General features: G+C 46.3%; 1 pseudogene; it reads right to left on the bottom strand.

Moving 5' to 3' along the window:
- Window positions 1–1,210: 1,210 nt before the first annotated feature.
- LOC139163152 (zinc finger protein 665-like) lies at window positions 1,211–16,632 on the bottom strand (annotated as a pseudogene).
- Window positions 16,633–18,820: the final 2,188 nt, after the last annotated feature.

Genomic DNA, 18,820 nt, shown 5'->3' with positions numbered 1-18,820 from the left:
ACATACTCACTGCAGGTGGCAGCCAAGCTCCACAAGGTGGTAAATGGCAACAATAGCAACCCCAGAAATGTCTGAGTTAAATCTCGGGTTCGGGGGCGCCCTTTATCCCTGGAAATCTCTAGGCCTCCATTAGGTCTCCTGCTGGAGGATGGCCAAAAGAAGCCCAAGCAATCTGAGGTGCTTCCCCAGCTCCTACGTACCCTCTTCTACATTTTGCAAGAGGGGAGAAATGGCTGTCATCTTCAGGCCTTCTGTGCCTGAGGAAATGCAATGGAAATTTTTCCTCGCCATTTTCCTATGTGTTCGTAGGCTCACATTGAAATGATAGATACATGCTTCCTAGAAGGAGCTTACTTTTCCCACAGATCGTGTCTTACAGGTGAGAAGCCCTGATAGTAATTTTTAATAATTTTAAGAATCTCTGGTCTGAGGGGGCACTCTATCCCTGGTCTCCTGCAGGATAGCCGAAAGAAGCCCAAGGCAATTTGAGGTGCTACCCCGCTCCTGGGGAACAATTTGAATAAGAGCCCGGAGAGTGCAGCAGCTGCCCAAAAAGCCAATACGGTTCTAGGCTGCATTACCAAATGGATAGAATGAAAATCACATGAAGTGTTAATACCTCTTTATAATGCCTTGGTAAGGCCACACTTGGAATACTGCATTCAGTTTTGGTCGCCATGATGTAAAAAGGATATTGAGACTCTAGAAAGAGTGCAGAGAAGAGCAACAAAGATGATTACGGGACTGGAGGCTAAAACATGAAGAAATGGTTGCAGGAACTGGGTGTGTATAGTTTAATGAAAAGAAGGACTAGGGGAGATGATAGCAGTGTTGCAATATCTCAGGGGTTGCCAAAAAGAAGAGGGAGTCAAATTATTCTCCAAAGCACCTGAGCATAAAACAAGAAGCAATGGATGGAAACTAAACTAGGGGAGAAGCAACTTAGAACTAAGGTGGAATTAATAAATGGAATACCTTGCCTCCAGTTGTGAAACTTCCAACAATGGAAATGTTTAAGGAGATCCTTCCATGAAGATTAAAATGTCCTTTTCACCTGCAGATCTTTCCGCATTCCATTCATTTAAATGGTTTCTTTCCAGTGCGTATTATTTCATAACTATTAAAATGCCCTTTTCGCGCATAGGATTTTCCACATTCCATGAATTTATACTTATTTATTTATTTATTTGGATTTGTATGCCGCCCCTCTCTGAGGACTCGGGGCGGTTCACACCATGTACAAAAACAGAACAATAATATGAATCCAATTGATAGTACTGTACATTAAAAAACAACTATTAAATTCAATTTAAAAGAAAACCTATCAAACCGCCTTCTCCGAGACCTTACATGGTCGCTCCACTGTGTGTATCCTTTCATGTTGATTAAGATGTCCTTTCGTTATAAAAGTTATTCCACATTCCATACATTGATATGATCTCTCCCCAGTGTGGATCCTTTTGTGATGATTAAGGCTTCCTTTCTGGGTAAAGGTCTTTCCACATTGGAGGCATTTATACGGCTTCTCTCCAGTGTGGCTGATTTGGTGGCAAATAAGACGAGCGTTGGTAATGAAACTCTGTTCACATTCCCTGCATTTATATGGTCTCTCTCCACTGTGGATCCTTTTGTGATCTTTAAGATTTCCTTTCCGGTTAAAGGCCTTTCCACATTTGAGGCACTTATATGGTTTCTCTCCAGTGTGGATCCTTTCATGGCGATTAAGAGTTCCTTTGTGGGTAAAGGTCTTTCCACATTTGAGGCACTTATATGGTTTCTCTCCAGTGTGGATCCTTTGGTGATGATTAAGATTTCCTTTATTGGTAAAGGTCTTTCCACACATGAGACATTTATGTGATCTCTCCCCATCGTGGCTTTTTTGGTGGGGAACATGTTTATTCTCATTAATGAATCTCTTTCCCCTCTCCATGCAGTGTTTCATCTCTCTGCTCCACCTGGAATCCCTCCCAGATTTTACCAAGGGTTGTGGTTTCCTTTTGCTGTTTGGTTCCTTTAGTAAAGAAAGAGAGGAAGAATGACTGATATATTTTTCATACATTTCCCCTTCAGTCTGGTTTATGCCACATTCTTGTAAATCAAATGGATTTTTCTCTTTCCACCCATATTTTTCCTTTTGCTTTCCTTCCAGATCTTGCTGGGACAGGACGATAGGGATTCCAACAGGAACAGAAGTGGATGACTTCTTGCTTCCATTCCCTGAGTGGTTCCTCTCTCGTCTCCTTGTGTCCTCTTCATTACCAAATTTCACTTGTTCAACTTCACACCCCTCTGTCTTTAATCTTGCTTGCTTGCTATTCTCATTTTCCAGCCCATCATCTCCTTGGAAAAGGAAAATAAATATTTCTGTTACAATTAGAATGGTGAGGATCCTCCCCCACTCAAAGTCATGTGTTCCAGGTTTGGTACCATCTATGTGTCTAGCTAGGATATGAAGGCTACAAATCATAATCTAGGACATTCACACACAAAGGATTTTTGGCCAAGAAATATATTAAGGCTTTGTTGCTGATTGGTCAATCTGTTCAGCCCCTGCCATAAATATCTAAGACATTTTTAGAGTCTACAGTGAGTATTTCTCACAAGGCCTTCAGGAGGGATGATCACCTCAGCATCTGAGGGTAAATAGCTAGCCATCCTCCACTGAAAAAGAATTCCTCCAATGAATGGAGGCAGGGGAAAGCCTGGCCTTACCCATATCCTTCAAGACTTCCCATGTGACATCACTGCACAAGGTCTTCTGATCAGAATCTAGCAGCTCCCACTCCTCCAGCGTGAAGTCTACAGTCACCTCTTCAAATGGACCAGATACCTGATAAAGAAAATGTACCTTGGTAGGCATTTATTTATTTTTATACATGCACACCATTCATGAAATAAAATTTGGCCATGAAAGATGGACAATTCATGGCCACCAGGCCTGTCAGCAAAACTAGGTCTTTGTGGCCTTGTGGAAGGCCAGTAGGGTGAGAGCAGTGCAGACATCGGGGGGTAGTTGGTTCCATAGAGCTGGGGCAGCCACAGATAAGGCCCTCCCCCACGGTCCTGCCAATCTACATTAGTTAGTGAACGGACCTGCAGGAGGCCAACTCTGTGTGCTCTTATTGGTCTCTGGGAGGTGTGTGGTAGGAAGAGGTCCCATAAATAGTCTGGAATAAATAAATATTCTGAAACGGATATTTTCTCGTTGGAAACAGATTTATGTCTGCATCCCCATGTCACCTTTGATGCTGGGAAACTGTAGCTCCACAAATCGTGACTGAGGTGCATAGGGGCTGTAGATTGGCAACACAGCCACCATTGCCGGGCTTCTCATTGGGTCAGAATAACTTAGCAAACTCCTAATTAAACATGACATATCCACAATAATTTTTTCCTAGCCAGCTTCAAAATGTTGGCAATGATTCTAGAAATCCCAAGTCATTTAGCTAGAAGTCTTATTGTTGCAGCTGTTTAAACTCATTCCACCAAACAAATGTTCTAATCATTTATAATTTTTTTTTAAAAAAGGAAAAACCTTTATTGAGTATTTACATAAAAAAAGAACCTTAAACCACAGGACAAAACACAACATACAAAGCATACATATAGATACAAAAAGGTATACAGCTATAGAAAAAGTAATTTTCTTATTTACAAATGTATATCAAATCTTATACAGACAACGATTTATACAAATGTTAAACCTCTGTTCACCCTTAGTTTTTTCAGCCAACTTGTATCATTTAAAAATAAATTATACTTTGTATTACTAACATTTATTATTCTATTTCCGATAGATGATCTCTGGCGGGCCCGGGACAGGGGTTTATCCTCTGTCCTGGTGCTTCTTGACCTCTCAGTGGCTTTCGATACCATCGACCATGGTATCCTTCTGCGCCAGCTGGAGGGGATGGGAGTGGGAGGTACTGTTCTCCAGTGGTTCTCCTCCTACCTCTCCAGTCGGTCGCAGTCAGTGTTGAGGGGGCAGAGGTCGACCTCTAGGTTGCTCCCTTGTGGGGTACCTCTGGTGTCGGTCCTCTACCCCCTACTATTTAATATCTACCGTATTTTCCGACGTATAAGACGACTGGGTGTATAAGACGACCCCCTAACTTTTCCAGTTAAAATATAGAATTTGAGATATACTCGCCGTATAAGACTACCCCTCTTCTGACGCACACTTTGGGGGTATGTCTTACATTGTCCCGGGCACCGGGGCCGGCTCGTCTTCGGGCTTCGACCCGGGAGAGGCCTCTTTGGGCGCAGGAGCCGGCGGCGACTTCCTGACGCGCTACTGGCTGGTGTCGGAGGCGTCGGAGCAGTTCGCGGTGCTGGCGAGGGAGCTTCGCGCCCAGGAGAGTCTCCCTTACACAGCCTGGTGCCAGCTTTCTCTTTCCGCGGCGGCGGCAGGCTCCGGAGGGAGCTCGGGCGGTGGCGAGAAGACGGGATTCCGGGTGCCGAGCACCACGGGCCCGCCGTTCCAGCGCCTCGGCCTGCTCGCCCGGCCTCTTGCCCGGCGGGGAGAGCAAAGGCGGCAGCGGGAGTAGCGGAGGCGAGGCGGAGAAGAAAGAAGCGGTGGATAGCTGGCGAGGCACCGGCTAGAGGGCTGGACCCCGCTGCTTTGCCGCTGCTCCAGCCGCCGGCTTTGCTGGGGTCGAGCGCCACGCCCGGCGGCAGGAACTGCGGGGGGTAGCCGGCGTACGCTCCGGCTACCGAGCCCTTGCCGCAGCTATCCGCCGCTTCTTTCTTCTCCGCCTCGCCTCCGCTACTCCCACCGCCATCTTTGCTCTCCCCACCGGGCAAGAGGCAAAGGCGGCGGCGGGAGTAGCGGAGGCGAGACGGAGAAGAAAGAAGCGGCGGATAGCTGTGGCAAGGGCTCGTTACGCCGGCTACCTCCCGCAATTCCTGCCGCCGGGCATGGCGCTCAACCCCAGCAAAGCCGGCGGCGGGAGCAGCGGCAAAGTGGCGGGGTCCAGCCCTCTAGCCGGCGCCTCGCCAGCTATCCGCCGCTTCTTTCTTCTCCGCCTCGCCTCCGCTACTCCCGCCGCCGCCTTTGCTCTCCCCGCCGGGCAAGAGGCCGGCGAGCAGGCCGAGGCGCTGGAACGTCAGGCAGGTGGCGCTCGGCACCCGGAATCCCGTCTTCTCGCCACCGCCCGAGCTCCCTCCAGAGCCTGCCGCCGCCGCCGAGCTTCCTCCGCCGGCCGAGGAGTCCTTCTTATCCAAGCCAGTAGTAATGGGATACTGATCACACATTCTACAGCCTGTGTGATCAGTATCCGGCGAATTTCCTATACTGTGGAATCAGTATCCGGAATATAAGACGACCCCCCACTTTGGAAAAGATTTTCAGGGGTTAAAAAGTCGTCTTATACGCCGGAAAATACGGTACATGAAACTGCTGGGTGAGATCATCCAAGGGCATGAAGTGAGGTATCATCAGTATGCAGATGATACCCAGCTTTACATCTCCACCCCTTGTCCAATCAGTGAAGCAGTGGAAGTAATGTGCCGGTGCCTGGAGGCTGTTGGGGTCTGGATGGGTGTCAACAGACTCAAACTCAACCCTGATAAGACGGAGTGGCTTTGGGTTTTGCCTCCCAAGAATAATTCCATCTGTCCGTCCATTACCCTCGGGGGGGGGGGAATCACTAACCCTCTCAGAGAGGGTTCGCAACTTGGGCGTCCTCCTCAATCCACAGCTCACATTAGAGAAACATCTTTCAGCTGTGGCGAGGGGGGCGTTTGCCCAGGTTCGCCTGGTGCACCAGTTGTGGTCCTATTAGGACCGGGAGTCACTGCTCACAGTCACTCATGCCCTCATCACCTTGAGGCTCGACTACTGTAACGCTCTCTACATGGGGCTACCTTTGAAAAGTGTTCGGAAACTTCAGATCGTGCAGAATGCAGCTGCGAGAGCAATCATGGGCTTCCCTAAGTATGCCCATGTCACACTAACACTCCGCAGTATGCATTGGTTGCTGATCGGTTTCCGGTCACAATTCAAAGTGTTGGTTATGACCTATAAAGCCCTTCATGGCATCGGACCAGAATATCTCCGGGACTGCCTTCTGCCGCACAAATCCCAGCGACCAGTCATGTCCCACAGAGTTGGCCTTCTCTGGGTCCCGTTGACTAAACAATGCCATCTGGCGGGACCCAGGGGAAGAGCCTTCTCTGTGGGTTGAGTTTGAGTCTGTTGACAACCCATCCAGACCCCAACAGCCTCCAGGCACCGGCACATCACATCCACTGCATCGTTGACTGGACATGGGGTGGAGATGTAGAACTGGGTATCATCCACGTACTGATGATAGCTCACCCCATTCCCTTGGATGATCTCACCCAGCGGTTTCATGTAGATGTTAAATAGCAGGGGGGAGAGGACTGACCCGAGGCACCCCACAATGGAGAAGCCTAGAGGTCGACCTCTGACCCCACCACTAACACCGACTGCGACCGACCAGAGAGGTAGGAGGAGAACCACTGGGGAACAGTGCCTCCCACTCCCAACCCCTCCAGCCGGCGCAGAAGGATAACATGGTCGATGGTATCAAAAGCCGCTGAGAGGTCGAGAAGCACCAGGACAAAGGATAAACCCCTGTCCCGGGCCTGCCAGAGATCATCCGTCAACACGACCAAACCGGTTTCCATGCTGTAGCCGGACCTGAATCCTGACTGCTGACTGCCTAGATAATCATCTTATATGTAGTTGATCATTTTAATTTATAGTTAATAGTCCATATTTTTTGCCATTTCCAGGCTGTAGAACAGCAAACAGCAAACCATTGCAGAGCTTATCACTGGTTAAGAATAACTCAGTACGGAGGTCCCCAAATAGTAGTAGTAATAATAATAATAATAATAATAATAATAATAATTATTATTATTATTATTATTATTATTATTATTATTATTTGGAGAGCAGAGTTCCCCAGGCTAACAAACTCCCAAGTAAATATGACACGCCCACCACAAATTTTTTTCCTAGCCAGCTTCAAAATGTTGGCAATGAGCCTAGAAATCCCAAGTGATTTAGCTAGAAGTCTTATTGTTGCAGCTGCTTAAACTCTTCCCACTGAACAAATTTTCTAATAATTTCTAATTTTCAAATTGTCTAACACAATGAAGCCTACAAATATTTTCTTGTTTGCAACTCAAAAACAATTTTGAACGCAGAGTATAATCCAACAACATATTGGGGGGGGGGGGGGGGAGGAGAGACAAATGATCACAGATTCAGCATTTGATGGGAAAAAGAGCTCATGGTCAGATGGAGTTTCTACTCCAATGCTCTCAGAAGAAACCTGCACTTACCTGGCAAGGAGGCCCCAGTCGGATCCTCCTAAAAAGCATTTCCTGAGAAGGGCTGGATGGATCTCCTCTTTCCTGGAGTTCTGTGGAGATCTCCCCCATGAACGTCTGGCTTATGATCTGCTTTCAGAGAACCAGAACCAGATTAGTTCGCTTGCCTTACTTTTTCCCCATGTACCAGTATTTTCCCAACCTGACTTTGCTCTTCATGCGGCTGATATTCCTGGGTAAATGCTGGAAATTCTAGATAGATGTTGGACTTAAAGAGCACTGTTGCGGAAGTGCTAATGGAACTGCTCTGAAAACCACAAGTATTCTGCCTGTACAGAGATATACTACTGTTTCATTAACTTTAGAAAATAATATTCTGTGAAATGATTGAAAAACAGCTACAGTTACAATGTAACATTTTAGGTAATAAAGAGATTGAGAATTAGTAATTTGGATATGATCAGCTGAATTGGAAAAAGTGACCCAATTAATTTCTGAACCTGAGGAAAGAAAAAGAGATGTTGGAGACGAAATTGTGACTTATTAGTCAAATTCAAGAACTTCTTGTATCCCTCAAAACTGTGGGTGGTGGAAATAGGGTTGAATTATCTTACAATTATCTCCAGGAGGAAATAAGTATTTCAAGAAACAAACAGATTCAAAGATGAAATTAATTCTCCAAATATTGCCAGGCAGTTCTGCAGTTTCATTCTGACCGGCTCAAGATTGACAGCCTTCAATCTGTCCTTGCCATTAGCAGTTCACTGCAGACCCCGAACGATCCCCGGTTCTCCCCTCCGCACCCCGAGCTCACCTGCCCCTCCTGCGGCTCTTCCCTCTGGGCTCGGCTGAGCAGGAAGCCTTCGGCCAGGGCCACCGCCTGGGAACAGCTCTCGGCTCCGCACTCCCTCACCCAGCCCGCCATCTCCGGGGGCAGCAGGGCCAGCAGCTGCTCCAGCACCACCCGGTCCAGCATCTCCCCTTTGCTGCTCCTCTCCGGCCGCAGCCACTGACGGCACAGCCGGTGCAGGCGGCTGCAAAGCTCCCGGGGCCCCTCGGCCTCCTGGTGGCAGCCATCCAGACCGCGGAAGCGCCGCCGGTGGATCTCTGGGCTGAAGGAAGCGTCCTCCATCCCTGGAGACCCCGGGCCTGGACGGCTTCTCTGCTCGAAGGCGACAGAAACAAGGTCCGAGTTGGCCCACACAGCCAGTCCAGGAACGAAGAAACGGGCTCCTCTGCTGCTTCAGATTCTGCGCAGCTTCAAATCGCTCCGCCACAATTTCCAACCAATACCAATACCAATATCAACGAGTGCTCTTTCCTAGACGGGCAAAACGCGACAAGCGCCTCCCCTTTCATCCCAATGGCCAGATTTTTCCCTGGAAACCTCACCTCCCTCCGCCTCGCGAGAACCGACAACAGTCTTATGCGTATGCTCCTTTTCTGCCCAATGACGCTACTCAGACCCCTGAGCCGGGCTAGCCTTTTGATAAAGAGAGGTGGGGAGAGAAAGTGTGATGGGTAGAGGGGATTGCTATTTGCTTCTGCGCACTCGGAATTTCTTTCGTCTGTGCCCGAATGTTTTTGAAAATGCGGAAGCGTTCCTGGGACAGATGGAAGGAGTGGGGGAGGGTAGAGGCTGGATGGAGGGGGCTGGAAATGAAAACTCTTCGGCCTTATTGGTGTAAGGGACCAAGTTTATTTGTTTATTAATAGAGTTGAAAGGGACCGTTAGGTCATCGAGTCCAACCCCCTGCCTGAGCAGGAAACTCTACAGCACCCCAGCCAAATGGAAGTCCAATCTCCTCTTGAAGGTGTCCAGAGTTGGGGAGTTCACCACCTCCCCTGGCAGGCAGTTCCACTGGTTGATCGCTCTGACCATCAGGAAGTTCTTCCTTATTTCCAGGTTGAATCTCTCCTTGGTCAGCTTCCAACCATTGTTCCTCGTCCGGCCCTCTGGTGCCCTGGGGAATAAAGAGACCCCCTCCTCACCGTGGCAACCCCTCAAGTATCTGTAAACTGCTATCATGTCCCCTCTAGACCTTCTTTTTTCTAGGCTGTCCATGCCCAGTTCTCTCAATCTCTCTTCGTAAGTCTTGGTTTCGAGTCCTCTAATCATTTTGGTTGCTCTTTTTTGCACCTTCTCCAGAGTTTCGATGTCTTTTTTGTAGTGAGGTGACCAAAATTGGATGCAGTACTCCAGGTGGGGTCTGACCAGGGCATAGTAGAGTGGTATTAGTACTTCCCTGGTCTTGGAGCGTATTCCTCTGTTGATGTACCTTAGGATTGAGTTGGCTTTTTTGGCTGCTGCTGCACATTGCTGACTCATGTTTAGTTGATTGTCCACCAAGACTCCAAGATCTCTTTTGCAGTCACTACTGCTGAGTGGGGTATCTCCCAGGCTGTATGTATGTCTAGGGTTCTTTTTGCCGAGGTGGAGGACTCTGCATTTGTCAGTGTTGAACCTCATTTTGTTGGTATGGGCCCACTGTGATAGTCTGTCTAGGTCTTCTTGTACTCTGAGCCTGTCCTCAAGGGTGTTGGCTACCCCCGCCAGATTGGTGTCATCTGCAAATTTTATTAGTTCCCCTTTTATTCCCTCGTCCAGGTCGTTGATGAAGATGTTAAAGAGTACAGGACCCAGGACAGAGCCCTGTGGTACTCCACTATCTACTTTTTTCCATGTGGATTTGGTGCCGTTGAGGACAACTCGTTGGGTGCGGTTGGTCAGCCAACTGTTTATCCATCTACATGTGTAGTAATCTACTCCATTTTTTTCTAGTTTGTGGATTAGGAGATTGTGGTCGACTTTATCGAAAGCCTTACTGAAGTCCAAGTATGTGAGGTCCACTGAGTTGCGTTGGTCAACTGACTTGGTTATGGTGTTGAAAATAGATATGAGAGTTATTGAAAAGTTATTGTCTCCACACCACGAAAAGAGCCGCTCCAGCTCATCTCCATGGGCAGACTCATTCCCACCCCCCATGAGTCCCACCACTCTTGTATCGCCTGAAAAAGTAGTGATACTATTGCTAGCGTGAGTTGGAATGCAGTCATTCACATAAAGCATATGGCGTAACGGACTCAACACACAACCCTATGGTGTAGCAGTGTTAAGAATGAGGGCTGAAGAGATATGATTGCCTAATCTGACCACCCGAGAGCGGCCAGAAAGGAAATGCAGAATCCAAAAGGAGGTGAAATAAGTCCCCCATCCCCCTTCCAATTCTGGTGCCAGCAGTTTCTCCAGCATCTCTCCTTTGCTGCTTCTTTCTGGCCAGCCACTGATCACATACTCACTACTGGTACACAGGTATACAAGCTCCACAAGGTGGGAAATGGCAACAATAGCAACCCCAGAAATGTCTGAGTTAAATCTCCAGTCGGGGACGCCCTCTATCCCTGGAAATCTCTAGGCCTCCATTAGGTCTCCTGCTGGAGGATGGCCAAAAGAAGCCCAAGGCAATCCGAGGTGCTTCCCCAGCTCCTATGTACCCTCTTCTACATTTTGCAAGAGGGGAGAAATGGCTGTCATCTTCAGGCCTTCTTTGTCTGGGGAAATGCAATGGAAGTTTTTCCTCACCATTTTCCTATGTGTTCCTAGAATCACATTGAAATGATAGATACATGCTTCCTAGAAGGAGCTTACTTTTCCTACAGATCGTGTCTTACAGATGAGAAGCCCTGATAGTAATTTTTAATAATTTTAAGAATCTCTGGTCTGAGGGGGCACTCTATCCCTGGACTCCTGCACGAGGATAGCCAAAAGAAGCCCAAGGGAATCTGAGGGGCTACCCCGCTCCTGAAGAACCATTTAAATAAGAGCCAGCAGTGTGCAGCAGCTGCCCAAAAAGCCAATACGGTTCTAGGCTGCACTAACACATGGATAGAATGAAAATCACATGAAGTGTTAATACCTCTTTATAATCCCTTGGTAAAGGCACACTTGGAATACTGCATTTAGTTTTGGTCACCATGATGTAAAAAGGATATTGAGACTCTAGAAAGAGTGCAGAGAAGAGCAACATGAAGAAACGGTTTCAGGAACTGGGTGGGTCTAGTTTAATGAAAAGAAGGACTAGGGGAGATGATAGCAGTGATCCAATATCTCAGGGGTTGCCACAAAGAAGAGGGAGTGAAATTATTCAACAAAGAACCTGAGCATAGAACAAGAAGGAATGGATGGAAACTAAACTAGGAGAGAAGCAACTTAGAACTAAGGAGGAATTTCCTGCAGTTAGAACAATTAATAAGCAGAACAACTAGCCTCCAGTTGTGAAACTTCCAAGAATGGAAATTTTTAAGGAGATTCTTCCATGAAGATTAAAAAGGTTTCTCTCCAGTGTGTATTATTTCATATTGATTAAGATGCCCTTTTTGCGCATCGGAGTTTCCACATTCCATGAATTTATATTTATTTATTTATTTGGATTTGTATGCCGCCCCTCTTCGAGGACTTGGGGTGGCTCACACCATGTACAAAACCAGAACAATAATATGAATCCAATTGATAGTACTGTACATTAAAAAACAATCATTAAATTCAATTAAAAAGAAAACTTATCAAACCAATTATTCAACAACCATACTTAAAACATTCATTGGTCAGGGGGAAGATCTAAAAGCCCCAAGCCTGGCGGTAAAGATGAGTTTTTAAACTCTTCCAGAAGGAGAGGACGGTGGGGGCAGTGCGAAACTCCGGGGGGAGCTGATCCCAGAGGGTCGGGGCTCCCACAGAAAAGGCTCTTCCCCTAGTTCCCACTAGCCAAGACCGCCTTTTCTGAGACCTTATATGGTTGTTCCCCTGTGTGTATCCTTTCATGTTGATTAAGATGTCTTTTCCTTAAAAAGGTTATTCCACATTTCATGCATTTATATGGCCTCTCTGTCCTGAGTGTATCATGTGGTGGGAAATAACCTGAGCATTGGTAATGAAACTCTTTCCACATTCTTTGCATTTATGTGGCCTCTCCCCTGTGTGGATCCTTTTGTGAACATTAAGATTTCCTTTCCGGCTAAAGGTCTTTTCACATTTGAGGCATTGTTTCTCTACAGTGTGGCTAGTGTGGTGGTAAATAAGATGAGCGTTGGTAATGAGACTCTTTTCAAATTCCTTGCATTTATGTGGCCTCTCCCCAGTGTGGATCCTTTTGTGATCATTAAGATGTCCTTTCTGGCTAAAGGTCTTTCCACATTGGAGGCATTTATATGGTCTCTCCCCAGTATGTATCCTTTCATGGCGATTAAGATGTCCTTTTGTTGCAAAGCTTTTTCCACACTCCATGCATTTATATGGTTTCTCTCCAGTGTGCCTAGTTTGGTGGCGTATCAGATGAGTCTTGGTAATGAAACTCTTTCCACACTCCATACATTTATATGGTCTCTCCCCTGTGTGGATCCTTTTGTGAGCATTAAGATTTCCTTGCTGGCTAAAGGTCTTTCCACATTGGAGGCATTTATATGGTTTCTCTCCAGTATGTATCCTTTCATGACAATTAAGTTGTCCTTTCGTTGTAAAGCTTTTTCCACAGTCCATGCATGTATATGGTCTCTCCCCTGTGTGAATTTTGTTATGTGAAGTAAGGTGCCACTTATGTGTAAAGCTTTTTCCACACTCCATGCATTTATGTAGCCTCTCCCCAGTGTGGATCCTTTTGTGATGATTAAGATTTCCTTTCTTGATATTCCCAAATATTACTTCTTCAACTTCACACGTCTCTGTCTTTAATCTTGCTTGCTTGCTATTCTTAGTTTCCAGTCCGTCATCCCCTGTAAAAAGCAAAGGAGTATTTCTGTTACAATTACAATGGTGATGATCCCGCCCCCTCCACAAACACCGCACCGATTGGCCTCGAGAAGGGCGGCATAGAAATTTAGGTAGGTAGGTAGGTAGGTAGGTAGGTAGGAAGGAAGGGAATGGAATAAATAAATAAATAAATAAATAAATGTGTTCCAGGTTTGGTACCAGTTATGTGTCTAGCTAGGATATGAAAGCTGCAAATCATTATCTAGGACATTCTGATGACACACAAATACTTTTTCAGCCAAGAAATATATTAAAGCTTTGGTACTGATTGGTCAATATTTTCAGTGCCTGCCATAAATATCTAAGACATTTTATGATTCTACAGTGACTATTTCTGACAAAGCCTTAAGGAGGGATGATCACTTTAAGCATTTGAGGATAAATAGCTAGCCATCCTCCATGAAAAAGAACTCCTCCAATGAATGGAAGCCAGGGGAAACCCTGGACTTACCGATATTCTTCAAAACTTCCCACGTGACATCTCTGCACAAGGTCTTCTGATCAGAATCTAGCAGCTCCCACTCTTCCAGTGTGAAGTCCACAGTCTCCTCCTCAAATGAACCAGATCCCTGATAGAGAAAGAAAATGTACTTTGAAAGACATTACCAGGAAAGACTTGGACGTTTTCTCTCTTACTGCACAAAATGGGTTCACAAGGAACTAAAGAAATATTTTCTTGCCATAAGCGGACTTATACCTGCATTCCCACATAGTCTTGGGGCTGGAAAGCCATAGCTCCCCAAATCATGGCTTAGATGCATCCAGGCTGTAGAATGGCAACACAGCAATGGCAAGAATAACTCAGCAAAGAGATTTCAGGGAGCAGAATCTTCCAGGCTAGCAAACTCCTAAGTAAACATGATCCATCCACTAGAAATTTTTCTTAGCCTATTTTTAAATGTTGACAATGAACCCACAAATCCCAATTCACTTATCTACCAGTCTTACCGCTGTAGCTATTTAAAAATCACTTATTGTTTTATCTTCATGGGATTCATACCTAACTAGTTTTTAGCACTCTTCCCAAAAAATATGAAGTACTGTATTAAACTCTTTTCACCAAACAATTTTTAAATAATTTCTAAATTTCAAATTGTCTAATACATTTAAGTCTACAAATGTTCTCTTGTTTACAACTCAAGAACAATCTTCAACACACCGAGGAATGAAAGACCACTGGCGACTTGTCAACCAACGGGGCTTCCATCCTCCTTGAAAGGTTTCGGAGATGGCGGCAAGGGAGAATCCTGGCGCTTCGACTTCAGACAAGGCTCCCTTGAAAAGATGCCCCTTTCCTCCCCCTCCTCTGGAGCCCTCGGGGACAGCCACGTGCTCCCCTTTGTCTCCCCGGCCAAAGAAGTGGGGGCCAGTTAAAGTAGCAGCCCGGAGTCGCAATTCGGCCACCACTCCCTCTGCTTGATCCTCGGCAGCCCAAATAACCCTGCACCGATTCTCTGTCCGGGGGAAACCACTCCGACTTCTCCGCGCCCCTCTATCTATCCATACATCATCTATCTATATTTCTAATCCATCCATCCATCCATTTATCCATCAACTATCTACCTATCAATCAATTTATCTATCTATCCATCTATCTTTCCATCCATCCACCCATCTATTCATCCATCATCTATCTTTCTAATCCATCCATCCATCAACTATCTACCTATCAATCTATCTATCAATCAATCAATCTATCTATCTATCCATCATCTAATCTATCCATCTATCCATCATCTATCTTATCAATCAATCAACCTATCTATCTGTCCATCATCTATCTACCAACCAACCAATCAATCAATCCATCTGTCTATCATTTATCTATCCATCCATCCATCCATCTATCTATAGCCTGGGGTGGGGAAAGGGTGTGTGTCAACTTTTGTTACCTTAGAAAGTGGTCATATGCAAATGACATGAGGTGGGGACGGGATAGAAAAGGGCTGCTGCTGCCTCTCCTTGCTTTTCAAGGCTCCTTGTTCGCATCCCGCGGGCTGCTCCATACAACTTAGCAGATTGTCTCATCAGCCACTGCCAGAGCCCTCTACCCACCCTTTTACTGCAGCCTAGAAAGGAATTTGCACTTACCTGGCAAGGAGGCCCCAGTTGGATCCTCCTATGAAACAGCTCCTGAGAAGGGCTGGAGGGCTCTGCTCTTTGCTGGACCTCTGCAGGGATCTCCCTCATGAATGGCTCCAGCACCTGACGGAAGAGTCTGGTTTATGATCTGCTTTATTAGTTCGCTTGCCTTACTTTTTGCCTCTGCACCTGTATTTCCACAACCCAAATAAAAGTAAAAGAACTTGGGGATTCTGCTCTCCATGTGGCTTCTAGTTCCGGGCAAATGCTAATCATTTCAGATAGGTATTGGACTTAAGGAGCCTTGTTTCAATAACTAACAGAATTGATATGGAAATCACAAGTGTTCCCATAAGGAAGAACTATTCAGAGAGACACAACTGCTTCATTCGCTTTAGGAAACAATATTCTGTGAAATGACTGAAAAAAACCCTTCAGGTTACAATGTAAAATTTTAGGTAATGAAGTCAGAAATAGGACTGAGAATTAATCATTCCAATATCATCAGCTGAATTAGAAAAAGGGACACAATTAATTCCTGCAGCCAAGGAAAGTAAAAGAGATGTTGGAGAAGAAATTGTGACCACTTCCTCAAATCAAAGACCCTCTTACATCTGTCAGGAGTTTGGGTGGTGGAAACAGGGTTCAATTCTCTTCTCTCTCAGAATTATCTCTAGACGGAAAGAACTATTTCAAGAAATAAAAAGATTTAGAGAAGAAGTTAGATCTCCTAATTCAGGCAGTCAACAGGCTAATTTTGTTGACTGTAGAGTGCAAGCAATTCTGCAGTTTGATCCTCACCGACTCAAGATTGACAGCCTTCAATCTGTTCTTGCTATTAGCAGTTCACTGCAGACCCCGAGCGACCCCCGGTTCTCCTCTCCCCACCCCGAGCTCACCTGACCCTCCTGCGGCTCTTCCCTCTGGGCTCGGCTGAGCAGGAAGCCTTCGGCCAGGGCCACCGCCTGGGAACAGCTCTCGGCTCCGCACTCCCTCACCCAGCCCGCCATCTCCGGGGGCAGCAGGGCCAGCAGCTGCTCCAGCACCACCCGGTCTAGCATCTCCCCTTTGCTGCTCCTCTCCGGCCGCAGCCACTGACGGCACAGCCGGTGCAGGCGGCTGCAAAGCTCCCGGGGTCCCTCGGCCTCCTGGCGGCAGCCATCGAGACCGCGGAAGCGCCGCCGGTGGATCTCTGGGCTGAATGAAGCGGCCTCCATCCCTGGAGACCCGGTGCCTGAGCGGCTTCCCTGCTCGAGGGCGGCAGAAACAAGCCCAAGAGAGTCCGCGGGGGCCCAGACAGCCACTCCGCCCCGACTGCCCCGGTTTCCAGGAAGGGAGAAACGTCGCTCCTTGGCTGCTTCAAAGCTTCTGCGCAGCTTCAAATCGCTCCGCCACAATTTCCATCCAATACTGTACTTGGAGATGGTGGACAAACGAGTGCTCCTTCCTAGACGGATAAAAGGGGACAGGCACCTCCCCTTTTATCCCACTGGCCAGTTTTTTTCCTGGAAACCCCACCTCCCTCCGCCTCGAGAGAACCGACAAGTCTTATGCGCATGCTCCTTTTCTACCCAATGACGCTTCTCAGACACCTGAGCCGGGGCAGCCTTTTAATGACGGGAGGGGGGGGGGGAGAGAAAGTGTGATGGGTATAGGGGATTTCTATTCGCTTCTGCGCACTCGTGATTTGTTTCAGTCTGTGCCCGAATGTTTTTGAAAATGCGGAAGCGTTCCTGGGAGAGATGGAAGGAGTGGGGGAGCGGAGAGACTGGATGGAGGGGGCTGGAAATGAAAACTCTTCGGCCTTATTGGTGTTATGGACCAAGCCAAACTCCACAAGGTGGTAAATGGCAACAATAGCAACCCCAGAAATGTCTGAGTTAAATCTCCGGTTCGGGGGAGCCCTCTATCCCTGGAAATCTCTAGGCCTCCATTAGGTCTCCTGCTGGAGGATGGCCAAAAGTAGCCCAAGGCAATCCGAGGTGCTTCCCCAGCTGTCATCTTCAGGCCTTTCCTCGCCATTTTCCTATATGTTCCTAGGATCACCTTCAAATGATAGATACATGCTTACTAGAAGGAGCTTACTTTTCCCACAAATGAGAAGCCATGATAATTATTTTTAATAATTTTAAGAATCTCTGGTCTGAGGGTGTATTCTATCCCTGGTCTCCTACACGACGATAGCCGAAAGAAGCCCAAGGCAAACTGAGGTGCTACCCTGCTTCTGGGGAACCATTTAAATATGAGCCAGGAATGTGCAGCAGCTGCCCAAAAAGCCAATAAGGTTCTATGCTTCATTACCAAATGGATAGAATGAAAATCACATGAAGTTAAAATGATGGAGACTCTACTCAAAAAGAGGATAAATCAGCACCTAAAACACAATAACTTATTGGATCCAAATCAGTATGGCTTTACTGAAGGCAAATCGTGTCAGACTAATCTCATTAATTTCTTTCACTATGTCACAAAGGTGTTGGATCAAGGTGGTGCCGTGGATATTGCCTTTCTGGACTTCAGCAAAGCGTTTGATACGGTTCCACATAAAGAGCTGATAGATAAATTAGTGAAGATTGGATTTAATCCCTGGATAGTTCAGTGTATTTCAAGCTGGCTGAAGCGTAGACATCAGAGAGTTATTGTTAATGGTGAGTATTCTGAGCAGAGACAGGTTACAAGTGGTGTGCCACAAGGGTCTGTTCTGTGTCCTATTCTTTTTAATATGTTTGTGAGTGACATAGGGGAAGGTTTGGTAGGGAAGGTTTGCCTATTTGCCGATGTCTCTAAAGTGTGCAATAGGATTGATATTCCTGGAGGGGTCGGTAATATGGTAAATGATTTAGCTTTACTAGATAAATGGACAAAGCAATGGAAACTGCAGTTTAATGTTTCCAAATGTAAAATAATGCACTTGGGGAAAAGGAATCCTCAATCTGAGTATTGCATTGGCAGTTCTGTGTTAGCAAAAACTTCAGAAAAGAAGGATGTAGGGGTAGTGATTTCTGACAGTCTCAAAATGGGTGAGCAGTGTGGTCGGGCAGTAGGAAAAGCAAGTAGGATGCTTGGCTGCATAGCTAGAGGTATAACAAGCAGGAAGAGGGAGATTGTGATCCCCTTATATAGAGCGCTGGTGAGACCACATTTGGAATACTGTGTTCAGTTCTGGAGACCTCACTTACGAAAAGATATTGAAAAAATTGAACGGGTCCAAAGACGGGCTACAAGAATGGTGGAAGGTCTTAAGCATAAAACGTATCAGGAAAGACTTAATGAACTCAATCTGTATAGTCTGGAGGACAGAAGGAAAAGGGGGGGACATGATCGAAACATTTAAATATGTTAAAGGGTTAAATAAGGTTCAGGAGGGAAGTGTTTTTAATAGGAAAGTGAACACAAGAACAAGGGGACACAATCTGAAGTTAGTTGGGGGAAAGATCAAAAGCAACGTGAGGAAATATTATTTCACTGAAAGAGTTGTAGATCCTTGGAACAAACTTCCAGCAGACGTGGTTGGTAAATCCACAGTAACTGAATTTAAACATGCCTGGGATAAACATATATCCATTGTAAGATAAAATACAGGAAATAGTATAAGGGCAGATTAGATGGACCATGAGGTCTTTTTCTGCC

This window comes from Erythrolamprus reginae, chromosome 2, assembly GCF_031021105.1.
Source record: "Erythrolamprus reginae isolate rEryReg1 chromosome 2, rEryReg1.hap1, whole genome shotgun sequence".
NCBI classification, from domain to species: Eukaryota; Metazoa; Chordata; class Lepidosauria; order Squamata; family Dipsadidae; genus Erythrolamprus; species Erythrolamprus reginae.
The sequence above is the reverse complement of the archived record's forward strand: the minus strand, read 5'-3'. Positions and strand labels throughout refer to the sequence as shown.